The following is a 10,623-nucleotide window of genomic DNA, read 5'->3' as shown; positions in this document are numbered from 1 at the left end:
AGTTATTTCAATATAATTTGAAAACTATCTATACAGAGTGATTTTTTTACCATAAATCACTCAATTACTTTCAGAATAAATATAATTTAAACATTGTTTTTTTTTGGTTTTCTTTAGTTACACAATATTCTTGAATTATTAACTATGTAATACTTTGTAAGTTCATCCCTTATGCCTTGTAGAGTGTCAACTTTGTTTTTTTAAATTGAAACATATATTTCGAATTTAATAAAATATTTGAGTTTTTGATTTAATAGTAAATGGCATTTGAATTTTTAATATAACTTTATTCGTTAATTAGTTATAATCATTTAAAGTTTCAAATTTTTGAGTTACTATACATGTATAATACACGAGGGATTACGAATACTGATAGCTAATTAGTTTTTTATAACGTCGCCATTCGTAGTTAGGCAGCATTTATTGTCAATTATGACTTAATCAACGGATATTCTTAAATTATAGTAGTATGTAAGGCTTATTGCTGTGAGTTGATATTTAAAAATACACTAATTGACAATATAGAAAACATCTGTAGATAGTGTTTAATTTTAAGAAATTGGTGGATTACTCCAAGAGCAACCTGAACCCACTACTATTTTAGCATTAAATGTACCCTTATTGCTATAGCTACAGATTATCATTAGTACGTACTTAATCGACTTGTAGTCCAATTGCAATCACCTGTTTCAAATTAACATAATATACGACGTATCGCTGTTTGAATTTCAAAGTGGTAATGAGTTTAGACTTCTTGGAATTCGGCAGCACGTCATTACCAGGGAAGAACGGCAATCGTTATGCTCGTCATGCAGGCCCGTATCCAGAAATTGGTTTCGGGAGGGGGGGGGGCTCAAGTTCCAGAATCATAATGACGTTATGTGACTTATGACTTATGTGACGTTTAATTTATTATTAATTGGAGTGCAATAAAAAAACGCAGTACAAAGTGTATAAATAACTTCAACTATACTTGAAAGAATTTTTACAAAAAATATACACCTTATAAAAGTAATTTTCTTGTTTTTTTGTTTACTAAGTGGTTGAGCACTTCTTCCGGATCAACAATAGTATCCAATTTTCATATAGTATTCCAGTTCATCCATTTTTTTCTCGGAAGCATATCCTGGAAGTAGCAGTTGAAAACTTGAGAGAATATCTTCATTCTTGATAAAGCTATCCGTCAAATTTTGTATCAAAACATCGATACAAGGAATAAATTTACACGAGATTTCTGTCGTGATGCAACTCTTGGAGCTTGAAGTTCAGCGTCAAAAAGGTCCGCTGAAAATTTCGACGCTGCTTGAAAAATTACTCTAAAAGTGTCGCTAGCAGTTTCCCGCATTTGTTGAAATGAACTCAATATATCATTTGTATATTTTACAGCGGAAACGAAATCTGAAGATTTTTTTCGTCAAGGGGTATTCTGCCTTGGCCGTGGTGTGGTTTGTAATGGACATGTATTATAAACAAACAAAATAACATTAAATAACTGCTTTAATAATTAGTGTGATTATTCATAACTCAACATAAATGTACAATGTACAATATCAATTGTATTGTTATTACTAATGTTGTTTTGTACCCATATCAGCTGATAATTTTTTCCTAAACTATAAATAAACTTAATCATAACATCTCCTTACCTCTTATCTATATGTATATATTCAAATTGAATTATCATGTTAAATCAACATAAATCTATAGTATGAAAATTAAAAAAAAAAAAATTATCAGAAAAAATCAGTTATTTTTATTTGTTTTCCTAATTTAACCCAAAAGGGTTCACTTAATGAAAATTTGCATGATAATATATTTTTTAGTAAAAATGATTTACTACAACATTAATAATATGTCCTTTTTTTGTACGATTGATTTTTGTATAGATATTGACAAAAACAAAAAAATGAGCAATTTTCGTAAAATGTAAGTTATAAATAGTTTTTTTTAATTTTCACGAGAAATCGCGGACTTAATGAAAAATTACTATAGACATTAATTGTAGTAAATAACTAGGTCTACAAAAAAACTCATTATCATTTTCCCGTAAGATCAAAAATTTAAAAAAGTGCAAAAAATTGAATTTTCCTAAAACTTTGATTTAAAAAGAATAAAACTCGTTAAAAAGAATTATTTTGAAAAAAAATAACGAAATAATAGTTTAAGTTAAACCGTTGTTATTTTTAATAAATTAAATTGAAAAATCATATAATTTAATGAGTAAATTAATTCAAGTTGTAGAAGATTTGCAAAAATATCATATATATAAAGGATAATAAAAATTTTTAGGGAGGATAAATTTTTTCTTTCCAAAATTTTTATTTTATAAAAAAAAAAAAAAATTTTATAATATTTTATGTACTGAAAATTAATTTATTTTTATGTAGTCTACATAATAAGATTTAATCACTTGTATGTAATAGAATTTGAAATTAAAAACATATTTAAAGTTAAACATTTTATAAATATTTAACTCAAATGCTACAAATTGATTAAAAAATCGCGTATACTAACTACACATGTTTTTTCACATGTATTCAACTAAAATTATTTAACTAAAAACAAAGAAACAAATTATTTATTTTATTGATCATAATAACTCATTTATCTCTCTGTTGTATTATTTGTGCCGTGATTTATAATGCAACCCAGGAAACAAGAAACAGCCGTCATATAAAGTATTCGAAATATTTTTTGTCACCCCGATTTACATTGTTCAATAGAAATTTCTGTAGTACTTGTATCTCAAATACTGCCTATATAAATCCCGAGTAGCATTTTGAGTGCATTCTGTTTGTGTTGTAAATAAATCACTGGTTTAACACTTTTTAATTTTGAATACAGATTTTTTAACATGGGTTGTACCGTTATACGGTGATATCTTGGATCATATCTGCATCGTCTTATCATGCTTAAGTAAATCAATTATTGTACGTAATGTTAGCTTTACGAGTCAGTTTTTTAAAAAATTATATCGAATAAAAGAAAAATTTCTAAGGTTTTAACATAAAAAAAAATTATTTTGATTCGTTCATGTTTCAAAAAGTTATGACCATCTCATAAAATTCAGTTCCTAGTAATTTGTAATGAAATGTAATGGCATTAGGGAATTCTTGAAAATGGCTAATTTGCGTCTAATGGGGGACATTTTAGTTAAGTAAAAATTAATAATAAAAAGTAGCCGTAATACGAATTTTCTCTATACTGCAACAAATAAATGTGTTTATTTTATATATAATTAATATAGTATATGTAGGTATATACATGTAGCTAATTGGTTTTTTATGACATCACTATTCGCAGGAACACAGCATTGTCATTATCAATCGAAGTAAAACACATTTTTGTGAGTTCATAAATACACTAACCGACAATATAAAAATTATGACTATTGATAGTTTTCATTGATCATATAAAATCGGTGACTGTGACAACAATGTCATAAAAAACCAATTAACTACCCGTATTTGTAATTCCACGTGTATTATACATGTATATTAATTCAAAAATTTGATACTTTAAATGTTTNTAATTCAAGTTGTAGAAGATTTGCAAAAATATCATATATATAAAGGATAATAAAATATCTAATAAACGAATAAAGTTATATTAAAAATTCAAATGGCATTTACTATTAAAATAAAAACTCAAACATTTTATTAAATTCAAAATATGTGTTCCCATTTGAAAAAATCGACACCCTTACAAGGCATAAGGGATGAACTTAATTAGTATTACATAGATAATTATTCAAGAATAATGTGAACTAAAGATAACCAAAAAAAAAAAAAAAATGCTTAAATTATTATTATTCTGCAAGTAATTGAGTGGGTTATGCTAAAAATATTACTCTGTATATGTATACCACAAAACGATAATAGTAATACTATATTGACACGGCCCCGCGTCGCTTCGTTATACGTGATGCCCTGCGACATGTGCCATTTTTATCAGCCGTCGCCCTACTATGAGTATTTGACTGACCAACACCGCGTGCCATACGCCACGGTGCAAAGTCCAGCAAGTGTCGCACGGCCGACGACGACCCGCCGCAAATGATAAGTGAGTCTTCTTCCCGTTGTCAAAGTGACAACGTCGACGAACCGATCTGCACCCGCACACCGTCGCCATCAACGCTGCTAACCTTCTGACGCCCGAGGATCACGCCGGACATCGCGTTGTCGATGCCAGCGAAAGTGCCGCGATATTATGCGAAGATTATTGTATTCATCTTTACGGTTTATTTGTCTTTCTTTAAAGTTAACCAGTTGTTGCTCATTAATAAACGGCCCACGAGTCTCTACCCTCAAAACCAGTGTCTACTACATTGACTCGTGTCAACTGGCTCCCCGGAGGGGAATCGAACACCGGTCTCCTGCATAACAGGCGGGGATACTTAACACTATACTACCGCGTCAATATTTATGTATGACACAAAAACCAAGTAGGACGTGCCGAATAAAAATAAACAGGCAATTCTGTAATGTGGCTGGGGCCCTAAAATAATAAAAATATAACATTACTGTATAGTACAATAGTAATCGGATTCAGGAATTAATTTTCTAGCTAGAAATTACTCACCCAATGGTCGACAACAAAGGTCGGATAGAAAATAATCATGTAGGATCCCTGTTAATTTGATGTTTCGGTGATCAAGTCACTACGAAATTACACGAAGATGTTAAGGCCGTGATTTGATCTATAAGAAAGGGACTGTGCCTCAAAATTAAAAGTCATAGTAATGGTCGTGACATTGACCATGGTTGGGGCGGTGGCTGGCTATGAATGACAATCAGATTAAATATGTCGAACTAGGCCGAAACATAAAATAAATTATATCGGACGATACCGAAAATAATAAATAATGATGTTTAAAACAGTGTGACGAAATATAGTCATTGTTGTAACGTGGACTTGTAATGGACTTTAATATGATGAAAATCAAAATAATAATCAGTAACATGTATATCGATAATAATATTATTTATAATTTAAGCTGTATACAGTAACTAAAAAAAAATCGGAGTATAAAAATAATTAATAGGGAAAATCGACCTGATGACCTTTTTAGTTATGCTCCTGGATAATTATTAGATTTATTTTTTCAGTAACTGAGTTAGTTCAAATAATTATAACAAATTTTTTCATATATAGAAATTTCATATATAAATAACGAAAAAACCAAATTTTCCGTTACGTTTTTATTTGAAAATCCCCCCTATTTGTACTTTCCTAATTTGAATAAGACTTAATATTTCAATTTTTAATTATTCGTGTTGTTTCTCAATAGCTATTGCAATAAAAAAAATTGTATTTTTTTATTCATACTTAATTTAAAATCATACGTCGTAAAACAGCAATTTTTCATCATTTTTGCAAAACAGGTGTATGTAATTGTGACTTAAAATAAACATATGTGTTCATTTAGATTATTTTCTATGAATTTTTCAATTTTTGGTTTATACGTTTAAATATATATCCATATTTCACAAACATTACTACATTTTCTTAAATAGAAGAAGGTCATACTTGCTCTTCTTTACAGAGTAAATCATATAATAGAAATGGATTACGTATGGCTAATAATATTAAAAATATTATTAATTTAAAATTTAAAAGTATTAAATTCAAAGAGACACAAAAAAATTACTAAAAAATCATGGATACATATTTTGGAAACAATGTTACCGTTATCAACGCTAAACACATACTGACACCCCGAACAGAAAAAAGCCCCTTTTATATCTCTAGTGACTTTATCACTAAGTAATATTATCAAAATTTGCCAGTTTACACAAGTTTAATAATGAATTTTTCAATGGTCCAAGATCCCAATTAAATTATTCTTTTAGCTTCGATGCGAAGCTGAGAAGGTATTGGTTTTACTAAGATGTTTTTTTTTTTTTTTGTCTCTGTTACCACTTTTTCTCAGCTCTCACCGAATCGATTTCTTTCAATGATACGTCAAAAGATCACAAATCGTATTTAATCAAAGAAATTATCCTCAAAAATTGAAAAAATTTCCCTCATTCCCCGTAATTGGGGGAAACCTCCAAAAAAATTACAAATTTAAAAATCGCTAATTTTCGAAATTTTTTTTACTAAAAACTGCCGTAACTTTTTCAAAAATGAACATATCATATAATTCTTTTTTATATAGATGAATAATATCATTACCTTTCATTTGGTATATTTTTTTCATAAATTTAACCATTGACCTGCCCACAAGGGGGGATTTAAAATGACAACTTTTTCAACTTAACTTTTGAAAATGTTCCGGAAAGTCTGACACTTTTATGTATATCTTAATTTAAAGCTAATGTAATGTACATTATTATGAAAAAAAAAATTTTGGACTTAAATGGCTGATTTACTCCAATCTTCTACTTTATCTTTAAAATCCTTTAAATTATTACTTTTAGATGGTTCTTAGTTCAAAAATTATTTTATATACTGTTCAAAATAATGACAGGTTAATTTCTTTTGATGTAGTAACCTTATTTGCAAGTATTCCGATAAATATAAAAATTGGTTTTCTAAAAGACTAGCTAAAGAAACAAAACACAGAACAGGATAAAATACATGAGCTTATTAATTTAACAAAGTTATGTATGGGTCAAATAGTTTCTAAGTTTCAAAAAAATTTTATGACAAAACAGAGGGAATAGCAATGAGAAATCTGCTATAGACAAATTTAGCAGAACTTTTTATAAGTGGTTTGAAACAAATTTAAAACACACTTATGGTGATTTTACAAAAAATATGGTTAGGTAGTGTGCAGATGATATTTTCGTAGTAATTAACAAAGGTGATAATATAGAAATCTTTATACAACGTTCAAATTCTTTTTACCCATCGATAAAATTCACATATGAACAGGAAGTAGAGGGAAATTTGACCTTGTTGGATTTATTAGTTAAAAGAGTAGATGGAACTAAATTTTGAAATTTATTAGAATAACACACTTACGTTTACATATATTCCGAACAATTCCTACCACAGCTAGCAACACAAAATGGCCGCTTTTAATAGCTTCGTTTACAGATAATTGATATCCACAAGTAGTCTTTAATTTTACTGTTGATACTGCTAAGCTTTAGAAGTTAAATAAGGGGTTAGTAAGTGGGCAATAGAGTTAGCTAAACGATTGGCTGTTTCAATCCCAAGGATACTGAAATGGCTAAGAATGTAGTGTAAAATAAATAATTTATTCTGCGATTGTTCTTCAATGATAAGTTATATTATAGTTAAAACGAAAGAATAAAGGTGATTAGAAAGGGTTGAAAGATATAGTAAGAAGACTTGACAATGAGTAAATATTAATGACATATGATATAACTTATTTTTTTTTTAACCTTTCAAAACATGGTATTAATATAGTTCATCAATTAATGAAAAGTATTTACAATAAATATTATTATTACTTATTAACATATTTTATAAAAATACATTAAAAATTAAGAAATATTTTATATTGGTCGTTATTATTTCATTAAACAGAAATCAATTTGTCAAATTACTGGCTAAATAACTACCAAATATATGAAAATTAATTTTATAATCAGATTTTCTAAATAGCATTTATACAAATATGATAATTTACTGGATATTATAAAATTTTTATAATATTGATATTTTTCTTGTTTTCAACGAAAACACTTTACGATTGTTTTTAGGATTTAATATACTTTTAATCATTTTATTTATTTCAAATTTTTTATTTTATGTGAAATTTATTTAGACAACTATGCTTGAGTAAATACCTAATTGATGACGGTGTTATACAATACCTTACTTTTATAGATGAACCTTTTGTTAAACTTCCTAATAAAATAATTCGCATTTTTTTGAATGCATGATACTTGTTAAGAATTTGATATTTGTTAATTTAGTGTAATTACCTTAAGATGACATATTACAGTTTTATATTTGAAAACTATATTTTTTTTTTAACTTCCAACAAGAATATTCTAAAATTGAAGGGTCAAAACAAAATATAGGCTAGCATTTAAACTTTTTTTACATCTATACTTTTAAGATACGCAATAAAATGTTAACAGATCTATAATTTTTTTTCATATCCTCTTATAATATTACCTTCATACAATTTAACAAAATTAAGACACGAGGACACAGTTTGTGAATCATAGATTTGATTTACAAATTTGAATGATTATTATATTTTAATTTATAATTCATTTTTTTATCATATTTGAATAAATATTACTAGTAAAAATGTTTAAATAACATCAAGATATTCCAGTATTTTATAGATTTTTATGCACAAAACTTCTTTGAACTTTAAAAACAAAAAATTTCATCGATTATATAATTCCTGTGTGTATTAGAAAGACAAAATACCATGTATTTAATTTTTATATATGTTTATGGTATCAGTCAATATTATTATACAAGTTTTCGGTAATTGTGTTTCATGCAAATAATTAATTTTCCAAACTTGAAATCAACTCTAAGAGTTTTTAAAGAAATTAAAGTTTCAAGTCTAGCATCTTTCAAAAATAACTTTGTGTCAATGTAAAATAAACAAATCGCCAAGGACTGATATCGTTAAACTAATATGTTTACTTAATAAGTTCAGAAATGTAAATGTTCCAAAGTTAAGTGTGTAGCCCAGTCAAGCTCCACATAGCTTATGTTATGTATCTATTATGCCCAAAATATATCTTGTAGTTGGGTCATTTTGTATTTATTTATTTTTATCTTTATATCATTTTTATAGTTTTATATATTTGTTATTGTTACAGATTGCTTCATTATACTGATTTGTATAATGGTTGACTTCGATGCGAATCCGAGAAGGTATTAGTTTTACTATACCGTGTTTTTTTTTGTGTCTGTTACCATTTTTTCTCAACTATCATCGAACCGATTTCTTTCAACGATACGTCAAATCGTATCTAGTCGAAGACATTACCCTAAAAAATTGAAAAAATTTCCCTCGTTCCCCGTAAATGGAGTAAACCTCCAAAAAATTTCAAATTTAAAAATCGCTAATTTTCGAAATTTTTTCAATTTTTTTACTTAAAACTACCATAACTTTTTAAAAAAGGACCAAATCAATATAAATTTTTTCTATATAGAAACGTAAGGTTTTACCTATCGTTCTATATTTTTTTTTTATAAATTTGACCCTTTACCTGCCCACAGGGGGGATTTAAAATGACAAATTTTTCACTAAAAATTAACTTTTTCAACTTAACTTTTGAAAATATTCATGAAAGTCTGACACTATTATATGTACCTTAAATTAAAGCTAATGTAATATACTTTAACTAAGCTCCACCTAGCTGAAGCTCCGCTCCAGACCCGGAGCCCTACGAGCCTTACGCGCCTACGATAAGTTTTTTGCAGAAAAAATATTACATTAGAATCAGTGTAACAAAAATATATTAAAAATGTTTTTATTAAAATCAGAATAATTCAAACATAAAATTTTTTACTTTGTTAAACATGTTATAGAATTATTTTTGCTAAAAATTAAAGTAATGATGAAAAAAAGGACATTAGTTTCTTATTTATTAGAAGTTGCCTAAAAAAATATTGATAGCGCTGGATCAAGGGAGGTCCATATCTTACTTAAATACACAAAAATTATTAATATTCTAATTATAATAATTGTGTTTACATTATAGAATAATTTAAAAAAAAATTCAGCAGGTTATTATACGTAAGACTATGTAAAAAATTTAATTTTGATAAAAATATTGGTAACTGTGATTTAACGTTGGTAGCATAGTTATAGATGGTAGTCATAGATGAATCCCAATTTAATCGATAAACTAATAGACTCATACATCATAGATGAGAAAAAAAAGATTATTAATAATGTACTGTTCTGAAAATGAAAGTACAAACTTATATAATTATATCCATTTTGAAATGTATGTATAACATATAATATTTCTCGATAAAATATAGTGCTATGTGCAAAAGCAAAATAGTACTCTAATAAAAATACATATTACATCATATAATTAAGGTTCATAATATACGTATGAGCAGAAATGAATCACTGCGTATTAAAAAACCATGCGCGTGGACTTAAAAAAAAAATGCTCGTAAAACAGTAAAAAATGAACGGATTGAATTGTTTTTTTTATCATATCTCAGGAATGTCATTGGGCGGATCTGATGAAAATTTCAAATCTTAAGTCGTAAAACGCTCGCGGGCGAGCGGCAAAAATTTTCCGACCTCTGCCAATAATTTTCCTGGAGTATGGTGACCGAGTACTTTCGTTGAAAAAAAAAATTTTGAAAATCTGAGCACGCTAAGTAATTTACACAGAAAAGTGTTTTTTTCCTTGTTCTATTATACATTAATTTGAAAGAAAAAATTAAACTCTGGACTTGTCTTCATTTTGTAAATGACTATCGTGTGCAAAAAATTCTTGATATTATATTTTATATTTTTTAACATTATGTTGCTATAATTTTTTAAAAAATGCATGAATCAATTCTATTCTTTAATGATAAATACTTTATATACCTCTTTCATTCGACCATTTCCCATATCATAAATAAGACTATTTCCCTTTATACAGGGGGTGGTGCAAACCTTTAAAAATGCGTATAGAAAGTAGAATTTTTCCAACTTAACTTTTG

The sequence above is a fragment of the Daktulosphaira vitifoliae genome, unplaced genomic scaffold (assembly GCF_025091365.1).
Source record: "Daktulosphaira vitifoliae isolate Bord-2020 unplaced genomic scaffold, ASM2509136v1 Scaffold_3, whole genome shotgun sequence".
Lineage (NCBI taxonomy): Eukaryota > Metazoa > Arthropoda > Insecta > Hemiptera > Phylloxeridae > Daktulosphaira > Daktulosphaira vitifoliae.
The sequence above is the reverse complement of the archived record's forward strand: the minus strand, read 5'-3'. Positions refer to the sequence as shown.